This window comes from Globicephala melas, chromosome 11, assembly GCF_963455315.2.
Source record: "Globicephala melas chromosome 11, mGloMel1.2, whole genome shotgun sequence".
Taxonomy (NCBI): Eukaryota; Metazoa; Chordata; class Mammalia; order Artiodactyla; family Delphinidae; genus Globicephala; species Globicephala melas.
The window spans coordinates 94,368,846-94,390,775 of NC_083324.2; the positions used below are offsets into that span (position 1 = coordinate 94,368,846).

At 42.8% G+C, this 21,930-nt stretch overlaps 1 protein-coding gene across 2 annotated transcripts in view; it reads left to right on the top strand.

Annotated features, from left to right (window-relative positions):
- Positions 1 to 21,930, top strand: part of NEDD9 (neural precursor cell expressed, developmentally down-regulated 9) — a 292,001-nt gene that overhangs the window by 103,466 nt on the left and 166,605 nt on the right. For both annotated transcript variants that reach the window (XM_060307849.2, XM_030881426.3), the window contains exon 5: positions 4,331 to 4,689. The gene's annotated coding sequence lies outside the window, so the exon portion shown is untranslated. The remainder of the gene's footprint in view (positions 1 to 4,330; positions 4,690 to 21,930) is intronic.

The following is a 21,930-nucleotide window of genomic DNA, read 5'->3' on the forward strand; positions in this document are numbered from 1 at the left end:
GTAATTTTATTTTGTGTATTCTTATGAATAAGATGTTGCTTTCAGGTTCCTATTTCATGTGAAACCAGAACATCAGTTTGTACAGTTCCCTCAGAAACCGAGCATAATGTGATGGTTTCAGTCTTGTGTTCTGTTTGTGCACAAGAGCGCGCTCAAGGGCAAGGTTGCACACGTGCATGTTGCAAATTGACGGTGGTTACGTATATTCGTGTAAATGCCTAGCAGATGTCTTCGAAGAATACACACCAAACAGGTAGCAGGGGTTCCCTTTGGGCAAAGCAGAGGCGAGACCTGAAATTAGGGTTGATGGTTGGAAAGCACTTTAATTTTACCTTCAACGTTAGTTTTTTTACCATATAAATTTACTAGTTGTATATTTTAAAAATTAATTTAAAAATTATGGTGAAATCAACACTGACAAGATTTTGCTAATTATTCTTTGGGAAGTCAAAGGTGGTTATCATTTAGTAGAGGGATAGGTGATCGAGATATAAGTAATGGAGAAATCAGTGCTTGGTGTTTGCCGGATGCTTAAATGCAATGAATGCCTCCAATAAATCAGAACCCTTTATGTTTGTCATCAGTTCTGTCTTAAAAAGAATTCAGTCTTCCTGCCTTTAGCTCTTCTTGGAACCCATGTTTCTTCAAACAGCTATTCTGTGAGCTAGAAGAATGGTTTCATCTATGAAAATGTCATTTTCCTCCTAATGATAAACATCAAAAATGGTAGCGGGCTTCCCTGGTGGCGCAGTGGTTGAGAGTCCGCCTGCCGATGCAGGGGACGCGGGTTCGTGCCCCGGTCCGGGAGGATCCCACATGCCGCGGAGCGGCTGGGCCCATGAGCCATGGCCGCTGAGCCTGCGCATCCGGAGCCTGTGCTCCGCACGGGAGAGGCCACAACAGTGAGAGGCCCGCGTACGGCAAAAAAAAAAAAAAATTTTAAAAAAGGTAGCTATTTTTATTAATCCAATGATAATGATTGAAACTATAATTCAAAGGATTGAAGAATGAGCAGAAAGTGAGGATCTGGATGGATGAAAGAGTGAAATTCTGCAGAGATCATGAGGGACGCTGAACGAGCTCACATCGGCATCTTACCTCTGCATGGTGTGAGCTCAGGGCTGGGCTCAGGGCTTCTGGAGAGAGAGGAAAGTTTGGAAAGAAGACCTGACAGAGAGTAGGAAATGAGTGAGAAGATTCCTGAGCAGCAGAAGGGCCTCAGCTGAGGTTATTGAGAGAGAGATGCCAGGAAACAATTTGGCCTTTGTTAACTTTTCCCAGTGAGTCTGGGTTGCTCTGAAGCATGAGAGAAAGTAGACTGAACTTCCACTTAGGGCTGGAAATGGGTGAACACCCAGAAGATCAAGAACAAGGAAATCGACGTTAACATGTCACTGGAATAGCTTTCCATGGGGTTCTGGCAATGTAAGGGTGCGACACTCTAGGACTTGGTTGATGGACGGGAGAACAGAAGAGATGGAAGGCAAAGACATCCTGTTACAAGAGAGAGAACAGGAGGGTTGTAAGCAGCAAGAGAACAAAAGAGGAAGGTGAATAAGGTTCATTTTGTCATGCCTACTAGACTGTAATTTCTCTTAGGAGCTGATTTTCATTCATTTTTGATTTATCATAGCACTTGTTCAATAAATGCTTTTAATATCGTGAGTGAACCCGTTAAGGGGAATCGTGATCTCACTAGATAATCTACCAACTAAGCTCTGAGTCTCTTGAGTGCAGGCCCTGAGTCTTGTGAACTGATATATCAAAACTGTGGGAAAGATCAGAGGAGTTTGCAGGTCCACGATAGTTATTGAATGGACAAATGAGCTGGGGCTTTTTGAACTCTGATTTCTTCATCCAAAAATGAAAACCACAAGACCAACTCACAGTCCCGAGAAGGGAGGAGGCATACGTTACAACACTAGACAATTCTGCTCGTGAAACGTGCCAGACCAACGCTCGAGCATATTCATTTAAATTCCGCCGTGAGCAGCTGATTCCCCAGGGCTAATACTGTCTTCAGTCGTGGAGGGAAATGAGTCAAGCAAATGGAATCATAAATACACACACGCACACACGCACACACACGCACACACACGGACACGACTTGGCGATAGACTTTTTAAACTTTTTATCTTCTCAAATTCTCCTCACTTCTTTCTCCTTCACCCCTCAGCCTCCACTTCATACAGCTGGCCCTGCTTGGACCAAATATCCATGACATTCAAAACCACTGCCTGGAGGTTGGCTACTGCTTAACAGGTAGTTATAAACCATTCTGTGGTGCTGAGATTCCAGCAATCTGAGATGGCATGAAGAAACTAATTAAAGCAGTCAGGAAGACTGTGTAAATAAAGATGAAAATGTAAACACAGTCTTCATTGGATACAGTGATTACAAATTACACTTGTTTGTTTTTTGTCAGAACCATCTGTGGTTTGTCAGAATTTTGATATGTGGCATAACCTTCCACTAATCAAAAGAAGAAAACAAACCACACACACACAAAAAAGAAGGAAATCTAAGACTGTAAGTAGGAAAACAGACGTAGGAAACTTCCATTTTCCAAGTGGGAAAAATATTTAACTTGTTTTTTGCAAACAAATCTGATCTGTCTTTGGACAAAGTCTGAGCTCCTTAGTTTGCCTTGACAGATGTGCCCTCTCTCCATCCTGAAGAGCTCAGCAGTGGGAGGTCCAGGCATGAGGGGGAAAGTGGGGAAAGAAGCCATGAGGATGTAGTTGAAATAACAGAGTTAAGGATAATCAAGTTGCCAAACTCAAGGACTTTATTTAAAAGAAGCCCAAGCTTAGTTTTTTTAGAATATCTAGGGTATCATTGACTTATGGAAACAACTAGCTAGCATTAATCTTCAAGTTACACTATATAACTGTAAAATATTTTTTCTAAAATTTAGCATTTAAATTTATACTGCATAAACATCTAATGAAGCAGATAATATTTTACTGATATGGTATTTAACTGATATGGGAAATGCATAGAGGAGCATTTTGAAAAAATTATTTACTGTCTATACTTCTCCTCTACCTCTATTGATTTATCATGAATAAATACTCTGCACTATAAAATAAAAACTTAGAATAACTCTACCTCAAATCTGGACCAGTTCCTGATATATAGCATGTACTCAAGAATAGTTTTTTAAGGAGAGGGAAGAGAATGAAAAAAAATGGAGTACCTTAATGGTATTTGTACCATGAAGTTTGCTAATTATGTACATGTATAAAGATTAATGTAGATCTTCTTATTGTTGATGTATTTATAAAGTCCCAATTGCACAAGGCATTGAGCTGAGTTCTTGTTTCTTTGTTTAAAGGTAGCATCTGTTTACGGACAGCGTATTTCTTAGCATGATTCAGGCCAGCTCGACATTTAAAAATAAATAACGTGGATCTGAGTTTCAGAGAAGTATTACAGGAAATTAAAACTAAACAAAACAACAAGAAAACAGAAGTCACAAGAGTGCAACAGACAACATGAACAGAGTGTAAAGATGAGGGGAAGGCCAAGGACAGCCCTGTCCTTGTCTCGGGGATGAAGCAGGCAGGAGCAGAAACATCAGTCACCACCACATCATTTCGGAATATCAGTCCTTCAAACCGTCTCCCTCTTCCCTCAATCCTCTATGCCCCCAAGTCATTTCCTAGGCACCAGCAAGGGGTGGGAAGTGGGGCAGAAAAGGAAAAAAAACCAAGGACTGAAGTTATGTATAATTTGCCACTAATAATAATGGTAAGCACGCATATGCTGTTTACTTATTGATTGTGCCAGGTGCTCTTTGGATACATATACTAACTCATTCAATTCTCACAGCAGCCCTTTTATTATTCCCATTTTACAGATGAGGAAGTTGAGGCACGGAAGGATCAAAAGTGTTTAAAGAGTAGAGCCATGATTCAAACCCAGGTGGTCAGTCTCAGAGTACATCCCCTTGTCTGCTACTCAAATGCCCAGCTGGAAGAAGACAAGGGTTTGGAATGAAATACCTTCAATTTCCCTTTCACATAATCAAATCTAGGCTTCTATATCACGTTGTACATAGAAATGATCTGTTTGGGTACCTAGCCCCCAGCACACAGAGTACAGGCTCAATAAATATTTGTCAAATGAAAGGATGTTTCGTGTCAATTTATAGTAGAACTCTTTAGAACATATTGAGCTCATAAAACCACAAAATCCTAAATTGATTGGTCTTGAAAAACCTAATTTTTGCCTCAGTGCAGCCTAGAAAGGTACTTGTGCCACTTAGAAAGTACATCCCACAGAATTTCATGGTGATCCTAATCTAAAGATCTCTTTCTCAAAACAGCAAACGGTGCCGATCAGAACTAGATGGCTCGCCTGTCCCTAAACAACCAGTGGTCCTCAGCATATCAGGAGGTCTGACAGAGGAAAAAAAAAAAAAAAAGATGCACAGAGAGGAAATGAACTGAGACAACATCACTTCACAGCAACCGGAAGGAAAAACACCCACGAGGTCACCATTCACAGTCTGCATGTGCAGTTGCTCCGTGGGGAAATGCTCACAGCTGCCTTCAGAAGCAAGTCTAGTGGCTGCAGCAACACAGAAGCACGGCCATGAGGCAGGACTGAGCCACCACCTCCTGCCTGCCCGCCCAGAGGGAGGGCAAGGACCCAACCAGAGGATCCCGCAGCCGTTCGCCCGGGGTGAGTTCCCAGACACTTGCTGTGGCCTGAGGGGAAGGCGGGGGGGGGGGGGGGGGGGGGGGTTCGCTCAGACTCTGACTTCCTGAGCTGGTGTCAGACAACCAGCTGTGTTCCCTGCTGGGGGCGCCCTTATCTGCAGCTGCTGGGAGGGACTCAACAGGCCTCAGGAGGAAAGAGTCTCCCCCTTCAGGTTGACCTGGAGGCACTGCTTTAGTGCAACTTAAAACCTATGTGATTCTAGTTTCATATCTTCCTGGGTAGGTGCTTCCTGGTGTGTAAACTACATGGCTCCTCCCCCTTCCTACCGGCCCGGAGAGCTTACCTGAAATGACCCTGAGCTTTTCCTTTTCCTAATTATTTCAGAACCTCTGCGTGTGGGCTGTCACTTACAGTTTATGGTGGATTAGAGTCATTTAGAATGTCGTTTTCAGCCTCTATGGGAGTGACGGAGGGGCAAGAAGTGGTGATGAGAATCAGACTCTGTGTGTGTCCAGGCTCTGCAGAGAATGGGTCATTACTATCCCCTCTAAGGGGTTGGGGACAAATTACACTGTTCTCTGTGTCCACACTGGGCCACCCGAACAGCTCCACCCTTACATTTCTCTGTATTTATTAATCCATTTAATGTGTTCATTCATTCAATTGCCTTTCTTCCGCAAAAGACTTGAGGCAACTTTTTATCTTTCTGAAATTACTTCAAAATGAAGAATACATACAGCTTTAAAGAGGAAAGACCCTTCTAGAAGGGTCAGATGCTATCTCAAGCTGCCAGGAGGTCGGTGAGCAGTCTAGTCCTGGAGCTAGTGACCAGAGGTGAGGGCGGGGGCTCTGGTCTTTTCAGCTCCTGCCTGGAGAGCCCCTCCCTTCCTCCCAGCAGCTGGTTTCCCACCCAGAAGTGGGTGTGAAGAACTATCCTCCAGACAGAACTCTGGGAACCAGCCAAGCGGTTTTCCCCCTTGTTTCTGTTTGCTCCCAAGTTTGCTTATTTTTAAGGACATTTCTGTTCTAAGAATGGAGCAAAGGGGAGCAGTGGAAAGGGCAGGGTGTGAACTCAGTTTCGTGTTAGAGCTCCACCATTTCTCGTGAATTAGGTCACTAAATTATTGTACAAGTCTCTAGTGAGTATTCACGGTGTGGAAGCCACTTTTAAGTCAAAACTTAAGTAAGATGGAGCAAAACTGACATTGCCCTGCCCCCCAAAAGCTTGTAGTCTGTTGATTAATCATTACCCAAGTGCAATGAGGACCAGAGCACATCGCGGGGGAGCCTGATCTGTCTGGGCGTCAGCGAGGTTTCCATAGCACAGGGGCCACGACAACTGGAGGAGAACAGGCATGAATAAGGCAAAGGGCTGGCTAGTGCCAGGTGTAGGGAGCAGCTTATGGCGCTCCCTGAGGCGGGAGACCCGAATTGTCCAGCTAAATTAAGGCCAGTGTGGCCAGAGGGAAGAGAAGAGTGGCTCAGGACGAGGCTAGAGAAAGAGGCAGCGATGAAGATGCTGCTTATTCTAAAACTGGTGGAGAAGCTTGGGGTGTCGTGGTCTGATCTGCATTTTTAATAAATCCCTTTTGCTACCGTGTGGAGAGTGGATGGGACGGGCCACACCTGCTGACAGGGAGACTGGTTAGAAGGCTGATGAAGTCAGCCAAGCAAGGATATCAGCGGGAGTACAGACGAGACAAGGGTGGTAGCAGTAGAGGCGGAGCTAGACAGATAAAGAGCCATCAAGAAAGGAAAATCAACAGGACTTGGGGGTAAATAGGAGAGAGATCCCAGGGGGAGTGTTGAGACGCTCCCCAGTTTTCTGGCTGGGGCGTCCTCGTGGATGTCGACGCTGCCTGCCGCTCACAGAGACTAGAGTAGCTGGTGAATGGCCAGGCCTGGCGTGAGTTCCGCTCTGCAATGGATGATTCTGGAGGGCCTTGAACACATCCAGAGGCAGATGTCAGCCAGGCAGTTGACATGCTGGTCTAGAACTCAGAGCAGTGTCCTGGGGATCCTGAACATATAGATGCTGATTGATGCCATGGGTATGGATGAAACGTCCTTGAGAGAGAATATCAAGTGAGAAATGAGGGGGGTGGCTTAGGAAGGAACCTCAAGAAATCCTAACATTTAAATAGAGGGAGAGGAGAATGAACTCTCTAAGAAGACTAGGTAGTTTCTTGAAAAGTTAAACACAGAATTACCACATGACCCAGCAATTCCACTCCTAGCTATATACCCCGACGAATTGAAAACAGGGGCTCATGCTTTCATACCAGCACGATTTCACAATCGCGAAAAAGTAGAAAGAGCTTAAATGTCCATCAGCAGATGAATGGATAAATAGATTCTGGTATAACCATACGATGGAATATTATTCAGCCACAAAAAGGAATGAAGGTTCTGGGGCTTCCCTGGTGGCGCAGTGGTTGGGAGTCCACCTGCCAACGCAGGGAACACAGGTTCGATGCCTGGTCCAGGAGGATACCACATGTGGCGGAGCAACTAAGCCCATGCACCGCAACTACTGAGCCTGTGCTCTAGAGCCTGCGAGCCACAATTACTGAGCCTGCACGCCACAGCTCCTGAAGCCTGCACACCTAGAGCCCATGCTCCGCAACAGGAGAGGCCACCGCAGTGAGAAGCCTGCATACCACTGCGAAGAGGAGCCCCTGCTCGCCACAACTGGAGAAAGCCTGCACGCAGCAACGAAGACCCGAAGCAGCCAAAAATAAGTTAAAAAAAAAAAAAAGAATGAAGGTCTGATACATGCTACAACATGTATGAACCTCAAAAAACCAGGCCCCCAAAGTGTATGATTCCATTTAAACGAAATGTCCGTAATAGGTAAATCAATAGAAACAGAATGTAGATTGGGGTCTGGGAGCAGGGAAATATGGGGGACAACTGCTTAATGGGTATGGGGCCTCTTTTGGGGGTGATACCAATGTTTTGGAACTAGATAGAGGGGGTGGTTGCACAGCACTGTGAATATATTGACTGTTACTGAATTGTTCCCTTTACATTGGCTAATTTACATTATGTGAGTTTCACCTCAATATTTTTTTAAAAAAGAAAGGAAAAAGAAGACTAGAAAGATATAACCAGAGGTGCAGGAGAACACAGACTGTATGACTTTGGTCAAATGATATAACTCCTGGTGCCTCTTCCTTTATATGTAAATAAGGGGAAATTAATCGCTGTGGGGAAGGGCTGTGGGTAAGGATTAAATGTGGTAACAATTTTTAAAGTATCTAGCAGGGAAGGGGCATAGTAGAAGCAGTCAGAGTCCTGCCTACATCCTTCAGGCCTCAGCAGGACTGGGCTGACTTCTAACAGCCTGCACCTTTCTCTCATGACCTGAAGGCTTTCTCCAGGCCAGGTAGGGTCACTGTAATTGCCCAAAGACAAATGAAAATGTCCAGAAGTTAACTCTCTAATGGGCTGTAAATATCCCAGCTCCTTGGGCCCGAGTGGAATAACTCTAAGACAGTCTTTCACCTTTTCTCAAAATTTCTACCTGGACTTGTACTTCAGTTGCCCACAGTGGTAGCTGGCTTGGTGATGTGCCCTTTATGGCTTTCCTCTCCTCTTTTCACCCTTCCCTCCCTGCAACACACCTCATATCCACTCAAGGGCCCTGGGGTGGGGGGAGGGTCCTTCTCGTTCCCTTGTGAGGTCCCACTTGGAGAAAGGACCCAGGTACCAGCATGGGGAAGCTCCTTTAGACTTATCCTGTCCTGTACGAAACTACACCACGTGAAGACACATCCTACCGCAAACCTCCTCCACTTTCCCTCTGCTTCTCTGTCTCCCCATAAACTCATTTGATCAAAAGTTCCAAAGTGTGGGACACAATATGATAATTTGATCTGGTACTTGGTACCCAGATATGGCATTTAATCACATTGAGTCACTAGACATTGTCATACAGAGAAATCTTTTCCATTTCTCTCTTTGATCCTGTGTCGTAGGCCTGATCTAAAGACCCCTCTGACCTGTGGCCATTTACCTTTGGCACAAAGAGAAAGTAGACCTCAGGCTATAAGCCATCAGCAGGCAATGGTAGCTAGCTAAAATGTAGTATCATGGTTTCGTCTTCCTGCATTTATTTTTTTAATGACTACCTTCTAGTAACAACAATGGCAATGTGTTTTTATTTGCAGGAGTGGCATGAAAGTAGGTTTTTATTTTTTAATTTACATGTCTTTAATTTTTGAAAAAGTGTCTATTTTTCTTTTTTTGTTTTCTTCCAGTTTTATTGAGATATGGTTGACATATAGCACTGAATAAGTTTAAGGTGTACAACATAATGATTTGACTTACATACATCATGAAATGATTATTATAGTAGAACATTCATCATCTCATATAGATACAACATTAAAGACATCGAAAAAAGTATATTTTCCTTGTGACAAAAATTCTTAGGATTTACTCTCTTAAAAACTTTGCTATATAACGTAGAGCAGTGTTCATTATATTTATCATGTTGCACATGACATCCCTAGCATTTATTTATCTTATAACTGGAAGTTTGTGCCTTTTGACCACCTTCCCCCAATTCACCATCCCCCACCACCCTAAAAGTGAGTCAGTTTAAAGAAAAGAATCATGGTACTCATTGTACTGGCGGCACACTTGATATGGAAACCCTGCAGGGCCAGGAATGGCCTGGACATCCTCGGAAGGGAGTGTCCAAGCCACCCTGTGTGCTGCAGGCTTTTTGGTCATCAAAATAAGCAACTTCACTGTGACCACAATGGCTCCCAAATGTCCAGGCAGTGATGGGAAAGACTGCCTGAAATTGACACAGCCCCAGGCTCCAGTGCAGGGTAGTTCTGCCCTAAGGACAAACCCTGGGGGTTCAGAGTAACTGCAGAGGTGAAATAAGGTAACAGGCAGAGAGATGCCAATGCATCCACATTCCTTTACACATTCACTTCAGATTAGAAGCTTTGGTTAAAGGAGGTCTATAACTCAACTCTATTTAATTTCCATAGGCAGCTGTTCTCCCCCAAGGCCCTCCCTCCACTTTCCAAGGAAGGTGGTAAACAAGGGTTGGTAATCCAGATAAGTTTCATTTTAGAAAAATAGTTAAATAATGCAAAACATTTCATACTACAAAGAGGTACACGTAATGTGTACATACCTTCCAAATAATAGGAAAAATAAGAAAACAAACACACGTGTACCCACTGCCCACCTTCCCAACCCTTGAAAGGAACTGCGGTCTTAAGTTTTGTGTTAATCACATTCCGTGACTTTTCAGATTGGCCTCATGTGCCTATATGTATACATATATGTGTATGTGCAATTTATATATAAATTAATTTATATATAGTTTATGTGTATATGCAGTTGATTTCTGCCTGTTTGGGAACTTGAAACACGTGTAATCATACCATATGCATTCCTCCATAACTGGCTCTATGGCTCAACGTTGTTTTGGAGGGTTATCCATGTCGATGTAAATACTGACAACTCATTTTCAAGGCTATAGAGCATTCTGTTGTGTAAACAAGTGACAATGTCTCTATCAGTTGACAGTGCTAGGTCATTGCCAAAGATGAAGACTTGGAGTATGATTGCAGGAAGGCACAATGCTTCCCAAATTTCTCCGTCTCTCATGCACGTCTCTAAACATGTTAGAAACAGGTTTTAACTGGGGATAAAAGGTGAATGAATTAGGCACTTGAGAGCCAAAAGGAAAAAGACATCAAAGGAGGAAAGGGGCCTTAAATGGAGGAAAAGAAGAAATAAAAAGGACTCCTGGGTGGAGAAATGTGCTGGTTGTGGGCGCATTAAGGAAAGCTTTCACTCTCACTGGCCACTTCCCCTACCGCATAAACCCTTGGTGCAAGGATCTATGTGAAACTTCGTTTTCAAAAGCATCCTCTGCCCAATCAGCAAATGACCACCATGAGTATTAACCACATTGCTAGATCCTGAAGAGTCCACATTTCATACAAAACTCCCCTGGCGCCTTCCCACTGATGTCTTTTTATTTATTTGTTATTTTATTTTATTTTGCGGTACACGGGCCTCTCACTGCTGTGGCCTCTCCCGTTGCAGAGCACAGGCTCAGGACACGCAGGCTCAGCGGCCATGGCTCACGGGCCCAGCTGCTCCGCGGCATGTGGGATCTTCCCGGACCGGGGCACGAACCCGTGTCCCCTGCATCGGCAGGCGGACTCTCAACCACTGCGCCACCAGGGAAGCCCCCACTGATGTATTTTTAGATTCATCTTTTCCTTAGAGTATATGGGACTAATGAGCACATAGTCATCATCAAATGGTACCGTGTCCGTGAACCTTTCATAACCTTTGGACTAGTTCCGTGACTCTGAAATTCCCCACCCACAGCTTCATTTGTAAAGAGTGGAAATATTTAGAGGAAGTGATACTATCAGTGGCTCAGCATAACCATGGCAAGTATTTTCCCCAAAAAACACAGTAGTGAGCCTGTGCCTTCTCACATAACAGCATCGCAGCATGGCTGTAGCAAGTTCCGTGTTCTCTTAGCACCTGTTTCTCTAGAGGGAAAATATGCAGGGCTTTACATCACAAGAGAGACAGACCATTGAGGAGGTAATGCTCTCTATCCCTCCACCAGAGTGGAGAAGTTGAGGTCAACTGCTAGTGTCAGGGGTTGTGTCACTGATCTGGCTTCGTTGACTGTAGGGTCTTGGTGGTTGAGGATACTTCCTGGTAAATTACATTTATATATTGACTAATTCACTGAGAGAGGAAAAGACTAAGGGATATTGCAGGGAAACAGAACCAGTAGGATGTGTGTATATATGTACATATAAAGAGAGATTAATTTTAAGGAAATGACTCATGCATTCATGGAAGCTGGCAAGTTCAAAATCTACAGAGTAGACTGGCAGGCGGGAGGCCCAGGGAAGATTTGATGTTGCGGTTGAGCACAGAGTCAGTCTGCTGGCAGAACTCTTACTCAAAGCGGAAGTTGGTCTTTTTTCTCTTCAGGCCGTCGTCTGATTAGATGAGGCCCGCCCAGAGTATGGAGGGTTATTACTTTGCTCTGAGTCTACAAATGTTAATCCTACTTAAAAAAATAACTTCACAGCAACCTCTGAAATAATGTTTGACCAAATATCTGGGTATGTTTTTTTAACTTAATTTTTTTTTTATCTGAAGTATAGTTGATTTACAATGTTGTTCCAAATTCTGCTGTACAGCAAAGTGACTCAGTTATACACATACAGACATTCTTTTTTTTTATTTCTTTTCCATTATGGTTTACCACAGGATATTGAATGTAGTTCCCTGTGCTCTACAGTAGGACCTTGTTGTTTATCCATCCTATATATGATAGTTTACATCTGCTCATCCCAAACTCCCAGTCCTTCCCTCTCCCGCCCCTCTCCCCCTTGGCAACCACAAGTCTGTTGTTCTCTATGTCTGTGAGTCTGTTTCTGTTTTGTAGATAGGCTCATTTGTGCCATATTTTAGATTCCACATATAAGTGATACCATACGGTATTTGTCTTTCTCTTTCTGACTTACTTCACTTAGTATGGTAATCTCTAGTTGCATCCATGTTGCTGCAAATGGCATTCTTTCGTCCTTTTTTATGGCTGAGTAATATTCCACTGTATATACATACCACATCTTCTCTATCCATTCATCTGTTGATGGACATTTAGGTTGTTTCCTTGTTTTGGCTATTGTGAATAGTGCCGCTTATCCAGGTATCTTGGGCTGACCAAGGTAACACGTGAAATTAACCATCACAGATAACATATCTCCTTTTAGAAAATAACTTAACAGTTATTTATTCAACAATTGTTAAGAGCCCCGTTTGGGCCAGGCACTGTGCAAGGTGTTGAGGATCTCGCAGTGAAGCCAAGCAGATAAAGTCCCCATCCTCAAGGAGCTCATATGTGGGAAGTGGTCAAGGAATTAAAACCACTTACAGTAGGTTTCATGCCTTCAAGAAGCACGGCAAATATGACTCGAGTCCATCAAATCCAGTTTTCCTTATAATATAGTATTGGATTTAGTGAGGTTGTGTCTTCATGGACCTTATGGCTGACAAGGGACCTGAGTTACGAGTTATATGACGACCATAAACACATTTCAACAACGGTACACCACATGCTCTCCATTATACAGCTTTCAAAAGCACCGATGACTCAGTGATGAATGGCAGTGAGGATTAACAAATTGCATACAACTGTATTTAAAATAAAAGAGCCAAGGTATTTAGTACATAGGTATTTCATTTTCTCAAAATTTCTTCATTTTTATGGCAAGACAGATAAAAGACCCACTGAATGAAAGCGCTATGATTTTGGAAGGATTGATTTGGGAAGACTTAAGGCCACTAGACGGCATTTGTTTGTTTCTTTGGTTGCTTTAAGTTGTTTACTTTCTTGGTTTCTTTTTTCCTTGCATTTTTGTTTTTTTGCCTGAAGCAAAGATAGGCATTAAATAAGGCGTTACTTCATATTGTTTGGAACTGAGAATCCATTTTCTTAAAATGATGAGATTATCTGTGCTGGCTTGCTAAGTGCTGTAGTGGCTGCAGGCATAGAAGTCTCATACACCTGACCTCCACTCTAAGAACATCAGTATTTTACTGGGATATTGGAGCTGCCAAAAGCTAGGGGTAGTAATCCAATCAAAGTTTTAGGTAAGGGCTGGAGAGGGCCCAAGGATGTATACTGCAAAGTGGTGTACCTCAAAGAGTGGAATTTTACTGAAGAAAGCATGTCAAAATGTGTCACCTATTATCTCCAACATAAAGCCCCATTCTCAAGAATCTTACATTTGAGTTGAGGAGAGAGCATACATTTGTAAAACAAAAATCACGTTTAACAAGTAGCTAAATGGCCTCCTTGATGTTCCCCCAAAGGCCAAGCATGTGCCCAACTCAGGACTTTTGAACCAGAAGGACATTCCAGGAGATAGGTGCAAGGTTCCTCTCTTTTCTCATCAGGCCCCTCCCTTTCCCCATTCAGCTCTTGAGTCACATGTCACCTTATCATGCCACCCTCCCCTTCCATGCTTTATAAAATAGCCCCATCCCCATCTCACACACCCACTCCACTACCTGCACTTATTATCACCTAACATAGGAGTACCTGTGTATTTGCTTATTGTCTGTTTCCTCCCCTGGAATGCTAGCTCCGTGGGTGCAGGACTTGTTTTGTTCACTGTTATATCTCTAGCACTTGGTAGGTGCTCAATAAATATCTGTTGAATGAATGAATGAATGACCTAGTGAGTGTTAGGAATGAGCCTACTGTGTAGGGGAAGAAAAACCGTTCAAGCCAGGAAGCCTGCTCAGGAGAGGTAGACTCAGGATGGTCTTTGTAGAATAGGAAGGATATAGAAAAGCATGAGGAGATTGTGATGGGAAGAAAAAGTGGCCTGAGCAAAGAAGCAAGGCATCCGGGCACCAATGCACTTCTGGGGACCTGTGAGCTGCTCCTTTTGACCCAAGTGCAGGTCATGGGAGGGCAGAAGGGGAAGTCATCCCATCCCCTCCCAAGCCCCGGTGGGAGCTGCCACCAGACGCGTGGGCAGCAGGCCTGGCAATCCTTTGTGAAAGCAAGAAACCCACCCTCTTGGGCTGCACATATTGTAGGCAAAACAGACTTTCCGCAGGAAAGCAAATTTGAATCTGGTCTAGTATTTTAATCACAGCTTGATTGAAAAACAGAGTTGCACTTAATATAGCAGAGCAAAGAATACTTTTGCCCTGAGCATTTTTTCAGAGAAAATATTGCTGGCTGTTTGCTTTAGCTATAGGGAAACTTCAGTCGTGCTTTTGTGTAATATCTTACTCTAAGCAGGCCTCTGATGCAGGGATTGGCCCTCCTGGGTTCCTGCCAGGATGATTTAGCAGAGAGATATATCTATTTCATAGTTAAACAAAGTATTGCAGAGGGAAAAGATTGTTTCACGTACACCAATTAACAATAGCATTCCTTGAATACCCAGTTAGAGAAATGTTGGTCTGTTCTGTGTCATATTTTCTTTCTGATGAATAACTTATTTCTTAATAGCATAGATGATCTTCTTGGCCTAACACTCTCAAGTTGAGGTTGAGCTCAACCTAGCACAGGTTTCTTTTCTTTTGAGGCTGAGATGAAATTGTGCATGTTACTCAAAATATGAACACAATCAGAATGTCCATCAGTGACGTCCTTATTATACTTTGGCAATCCGCACTTTGAAATACTATGTTACTGTTAAAAAAAGAATAAAGATGATCTACGCACCAAGACATGAAAAGATGTGAACTAAATTCAAAACAACAGATACAATGGAATGTATAGTATAAGCCCATTTTTAATGAAATGGTCATTATTATCTATATTGTAAGAAAAAAAAAAAGTGATCATTGGCATTCAGAAAATGGGCAGATCCAGGAGGGCTGAAGTAACTGGTGGAGTCTTTAAGAGGGCAGCTCTGGAGCCAACCGCTTGGGTTAGAATCCCTCCTCTACTACCCAGCCGCTGTGTGCTCTTGAGCAATGTACTTTACCTTTCTGTTTCTCAGTGTCTGATCTGCAGAAAGGAGGTAATAACAGTCCTACCCCACTGGTTGGTTTTGAAGGTTCTGAGTCAATACATGGCTTTGAGTGTTCAATATACACCAAGTATCTAAAGCAGTATTTGACACATTAAATACTCGATACTTATTAGCCGGTAGGAGGAAGAGGAGAGAGAATAAGTTTTCAAAAATGAGAAGGAACCTAAAGAATAAGTAGGGTTTGACAAGAAAAGAGAATTCCAGAAGAGGCGAGTGTGGAAATATATATATAGAAAAGTCTTCTAGGATGAATGGAACAGTCCAATTTAATTCAATTCAACCTCCATAAAGAAAGTCAAAATGGTATATATCTCATTATCTAGGTGACAGACAGGATCACAGAGGCACCATTATTGAAAGGAAATACAAGAAGGATTTTTTAAAGTTAGCTTTCCTTCATTATCATGTCGACCCACATGTGTAACAGTCATCAGTCAGCGAATATTGATGGAGTCCCTACAGGGTGCTGGACACTGAGGGGGACAAGACCAACAGTCCCTGCCAACATGAAACTTTTTTTCAAGCGAGTTTAAAGTCGGAAAACTACTGGGATCATTTGTTTCATTTGTGTCGATTTGTAAGGTGCCCAAGTGGTCGAGTATTTACCTCAGAGTGAGTCATTAATAAATAGAAAAAAAAAAATCATTGTATTACCTTTTTTTCTTTTTGGCCACACCACGTGGCTTGCAGGATCTTAGTTCCTTGACCAGGGATTGAACCCACACCCTCTGCAGTGAAAGCCTGGAGTTTTAATCACTGGACCACCAGGGAATTCCCTGTATTAACCTTTAAAGCATAGACAACTCTTGATTTTCTGTGCTAATGAGAAATCACAGGAATAAATATAGTTGATAGATTAAATTATGTTTATTTTATCTGTAAGTTAAATAAATCATCATTGTTTGCCTTTTAAGTTCAAGGCCTTCCTCCATCTGTTTGGATTTCTGATTATCCTCCATCCCCATCTCTCCTTCTCAACTTTGCAAATGGCCATGTGGGCCCAGGGGAGACGGGAAAAGCAGCTGTGGTTATCCACGGTAAGTTTTGAGCAGCCCCTAGGTCACTGAATGGGGTGACCTTGGCAAACACCTTATCACTTTCTCCCAGTAAATAAATGCAAGTGGGTCCCTGAAACACTGAGGCTTTTGCTTACTACCCCTGACCACACTGAAGAGGCCTTGTGAGAGCCAAGATCCTGTCTTGTAAATCTCTGATTGTTCAAACGGAAAAGCCAGACGTTTCATAGTTCGGCAGGATTAATTTGCAAGGGATACTGTGTGGAAGATGCCAAAACAGCTAGTAGCTAAATTTAAGAAATTACAGTAATTAGTTGGTCCCAAAGGGTATGGTATCATTCACTCTTAGAATCGCATTGCCAAGGACTGAGCTGGGGAGTTTGGTCTCCAGGGAAGAGTTAAAAAATCAGACAGGAACATTACAAAAATTTCCACTGAAAAATAAGTTCCTTGGGAGACAAGCTGAGAGCCTTGCTAATTGCAACTTACTCTGAGCCTAATGACGGTCAGCTGCATTCTGGGAGCAAGCACAGGATGTTACAATGATGGTGACGGGAGAGGGGCCTCCAAGCAGATGGACCGGAATCCAACAGGGCAAAATGAGTCCTTTCGAACAATGATCCATTTTAGAGTGAACTGCACTGGGAGATGAGTCCAATTCGCTTTCTCCAAGATTCTTACCAACAGGAAAGATTGATAAAACACATTTGTGCCGCTGTGTTTTTCAAAAGTTCAACCATATAATAACTTTAGCAGGCACGTCATACTACGCTGCCTACATTTCAAACATTTCCTTGATGTAGGATGATCACACTAGAAAGGAATGTTATTCTTATCCAGCCATTGGTAAGATTTTTGTCTTCCTTAACCCCAGAAACTAAATCACTGGCTACTTCAGAGGCTCTGACCTAAATCTTAATTGATGCCATTGCCTGTTTAGACCACTGTGTGTGATTTCAACCAGACAGACCCAGGAGGAAGGATTAAGGTGGTTGCAATGAGGAAAGGCTAATATTTTGACCAGTCATGTAGTGAGTTTACTGCAGCACCCTTTCCATTTGTAATTTAGCTCTATAAGGCTCTCCTCCTGAGGTGACCCTCCTTTCCTGACGTCCGGTACAGTGAAAACTAGGTCATTGTCTTATATTTGGTTTTTTCCTCTTCCATCTTGATGCTGGTTCACATCATTGGATCAAAATGTTAATAGCTAACATTTAGGTACTAACTTACAATTCTGTCAGAACGTTGACCCACATCAACCAACTTATTTAGTGTTCACAGCAGTACTGGGGAGTATTATTATATCCTCCACTCTACAGATAATGAAGCTGAGGAGACCGTGTGAAGTCAGGCAGGTGATCATATGACAACTGCTAGAACTGAAACCCCCGTCTTTTAACTAAGTCATTTGCTTAAAGACATTCATCTAATGACTAAGAAACTCCTTGTGGTGGATCCTTACAGCATAGATGCCTTTGGTGTGAAGACATTGATTTTTCTTAGATGAAAAATGCATTTACTTGAAACTAGGAGGCTTTTAATTTTATTTCCATCTCTCCTCTATTGCTTTTAAAGTGCTAACCACCAAAAGCCAAGATTTCCCATGGAAACATCTGCTGTATTCATGAAGTGATCCTTGGGTACCACCACCAGTTTTTCTTCCTAAATCCCATTTCCTTTTTCTGGCACTTGTTATGACAAAGTCCTCTTTTCAAACACCTGATATCCATGGTCTCCATCCAATTTTACTTTTATCAAAATGTGCTTGTAAGGAAGGACTCGATCTTATTGATTTCAGCTGGTGGAACGCCAAGCCATTACTTTCCTGCTAGTTACGTTTTAAGTCATATTCCTTACTATGAAATAAGAAGTTTGCTTCTCTAGTAAAGGGGATTCGGGGAAGTAGATGGAGATGAGGTTTTAAAACAGGGGCATCTTCCTCTACCCTCCAAATTCTATCATGTAGATATACTGTGCTTTAGGCAACTCCAGCGCTAACTAGGACATCTTGATTCACCAATTAAGCCATCATAGAAACTTGCCATTCATTTGCTGTGATGCAGAGAAAACAGGCATTTAGCAGAAAGTTGTTCCTCTTTGAAAGCAGAGCAAGAATAGGTCTGTGGAGGGCTTCCCTGGTGGCGCAGTGGTTGAGGGTCCACCTGCCGATACAGGGGACACGGGTTCGTGCCCCCGTCCGGGAAGATCCCACATGCCGCGGAGCGGCTGGGCCCGTGAGCCATGGCCGCTGAGCCTGCGCGTTCGGAGCCTGTGCTCTGCAATGGGAGAGGTCACAGCAGTGAGAGGCCCGTGTACCGCAAAAAAAATTTTTTTTTAAAAATAGTAGGATGAGTGCCATACCATTCCCCTCCCTTTTTCCTCCTCATAGATGTTTCAACTTCTTGAAGACATTCTACTTGTCATTGAGCTGTGGGAAATGTATGACAGATTTCCTGATTAGCAGGTGGAAGGGATAGATGGCTGTTGCATAACAAAATAATAGTAGTTTAATTGAGCATTTAGTATGTTCTAAGCAAACACTCCTCCTTTGACTCACAATCACCCAACAAAGGAGGTATTGCTACTATAATTCTAGAGTCTCCGTAGGGGTCAGAAGCAAGGGCTCTGGAACCAGACTGCCTGGGTTCAAATCCTGGTTGTGCCATGTGCCTGCTGTGTGACCTTAAGACAGGTACTTAACCTCTCCATGAATCAGCTTCCTCACCTTTCAAGTTGAGGTAATAACAATGTCACACATCTGTGTCAGGGTTCCTAAGCCCACCCCCGGGTTCAATGTCTCACTAGGATGAGTCACAGGATGAATCATCCTAGTGAGACATGATGTATGTACATGTACTTACATGTACATCATCCTAGTATGATGTCACAGCATACAATCATACCCACAGCTAAGATCTATTACATCAAATGGATACAAATTAAAGTCAGCAAAAGTAATTATCGGTATGTATGTTCCCATTACCATTTTCTTAATTGTTTTGGGTTTGTTTTTGTAGGTCTTTTCCTTCTCTTGTGTTTCCTGCCTAGAGAAGTTCCTTTAGCATTTTTTGTAAAGCTGGAGGGACCTAGAGTCTGTCATACAGAGTGAAGTAAGTCAGAAAGAGAAAAACAAACACCGAATGCTAACACATATATATGGAAGCTAAAAAAAAAAAAGGTTCTGAAGAACCTAGGGGCAGAACAGGACTAAAGACACAGATGTAGAGGATGGACTCGAGGATGTGGGGAGGGGGAAGGGGAAGCTGGGACGAAGTGAGAGAGTGGCATGGACATATATACACTACCAAATGTAAAAGAGATAGCTAGTGGGAAGCAGCTGCATAGCACCGGGAGATCAGCTCAGTGCTTTGTGACCACCTAGAGGGGTGGGATAGGGAGGGTGGGAGGGAGACGCAAGAGGGAGGAGATATGGGGATATATGTATACGTATAGCTGACGCACTTTGTTATACAGCAGAAACTAACACACCATTGTAAAGCGATTATACTCCAGTAAAGATGTGAAAAAAAAAAAAATCAGCAGAAGGAAAAGTACACAGGGCAAAGTCCAGAGGAAACCAGGCAGAAGCTGCCAATATTCATCTCCCAGGGAGTCACACAAGACATGCTTGATTCCTCCCGCAACGAGTTATGACTGGTGTGAGGTACTCTCTACCAGGGAAGGTCACTGGAGACTCAGTGCTAGAGTTTTGACTGAGGGCTGGTCACTTGGGTACCCTCTGTGTGGCACGTACCAAAATTCCGGACTCCCGGGAGGGAGCAGGTGTTCAGCATAAACCCCCTTGTTTGTACAAATGGTTAGGTACAGTGAGTAATTCTCAGGGAATGGCGGGAACACTCTTGAAACCCAAGTTCCCAGATGCCTGCTCAGGGTCAACCATGTAAGCAAGGCTTTTTAAGGATAGCAGCCTCAGGCCAGCTGTGTTAACTCTTTTTTGCACATCACCTCATTGGATTATTGTGAAATGAGATGAAGTAAAATATATCCACTGCTTACAACAGTGCTTTACACTTAGGAAGCCCTAAAAAAAATTTAGCCATTATTATTAAATGGAAAAATTTACTGAGGTTTAGAATGACTACACAGCTAAGAATCTAAATTCACATCTACCTGACTTAAAAACATCCATGCGTTTATTCACTCATGCAAGCAGAAACGAGAGTATTCTTCAGACCTCTGCTAGGCAGGGAGATCCCTCCCTTGTCAGACTTGTAGCTGATGGAGCCTTTAAGTGTAGCTGTTTTGAAGACATAGCTTCCTCCAGCTACAAGTAATATCACACTATGGTGCAGAATCCTCGTTGATTAAACCTACTTCTAGAGTGTAGACATGGTCTAGTACTTTAATGCCCTAAATGAGCATATCTTGGATTTACCACAATCTTTCCCTCCTACTCAGTTAGGCATGCTTTGTCGATGTCTCTCATTTTTCAGAATACGTAGCTAAATGCCCTACGAATTTTATTTTATAAGATCTAGATAGTGAATCTTCACTTGATACTTGAAATCATCCAATTGTAAATCATTTTTAGGCTTCAAAAAATTCTGACAAAGGCATTTCTCCTGCCCACCTCCTCCCAGTGCAAACCAGTTCATCACTCTCCTTAAATCACAGGATTCCCTCTACTTCATCTTTCGCCAGGTTTCTGTGTCTTTGGCTTTGTCAGTGGGTGGGTAGCAGACGTATCCAGCAGCTAGCTGGGAAGGTGCTGTCGACAACTGTGGCACAACTTTATTAGGCGGAACCGAGGGAATCTCTGTATTGAGTTGGAGTCCTTGACTGCAGCTGACTGAGAGGGATCTTTTAGTTAAAAAAAAAAAAAAATTTAGAAATGGAATCGGCCTAGCAGAATCCTTTGAATGTTGCATCAATAGTTTGATTCTAAAAGAGAAACTTTGCAAGGAAAGAAATTTAAGTTAAAAAATAGTGCATTATCCATGGCTATTGCAATATGGTCATACAGTATGATGAAAGGAAGAGTCTTGGAGCAATAATTTATTTCCACATTAGCTTAGTTCATTGTTATGTATCTGCCTCTTCTAATAAATGAAGCTTTTTGTAAACTTCTTCGTCATTTCTGTCCCCCATAGAGCCTCGTATGGAATCTACACATGGTAACTGGTCAGTAAAGGGCTGTTCCTTTAACATTCAATTCCTAATGTACTGCCATTTAAAAAAAGAGATTCACCTTCGGGCTTGGCGGTTTATCACTTAGCCCACGTGTGTAGGTGGGTATTTCCTGCATGGCCATAGTCACCCCAGTGCCAGATTTTTGCACCTACTCAAATCTTTTCCTCCAGTGAGAAAATCAAACTGAGAAGGGAATTAAATGAAAGAATAATGTGACTGGGGTTGTTTAATAGTATAATTTGAGGAATAAATAATGGAGTCTAGAAAAAAATAAGAAATGAAGCTCATAGAATATGGAGGTCAAAGTATTCGTTGTGGCTCTTGTTGCCAGTAGCTGGGCCCAAGGGTGCTACTGAAAGGCTTAAGACATGCAAGGGAGAAGCAAGAGGCAGAACACACAAAAGAGGGAGGGAGAAAAAGAGAAAGACGAAAAGGGAAGAAAGCTAGCATAACACCATTCATTAAGACTTTATTTTTTTCCTATGCAATTTCCCAAATATTCCTTGAGTATCTGTGCCTCT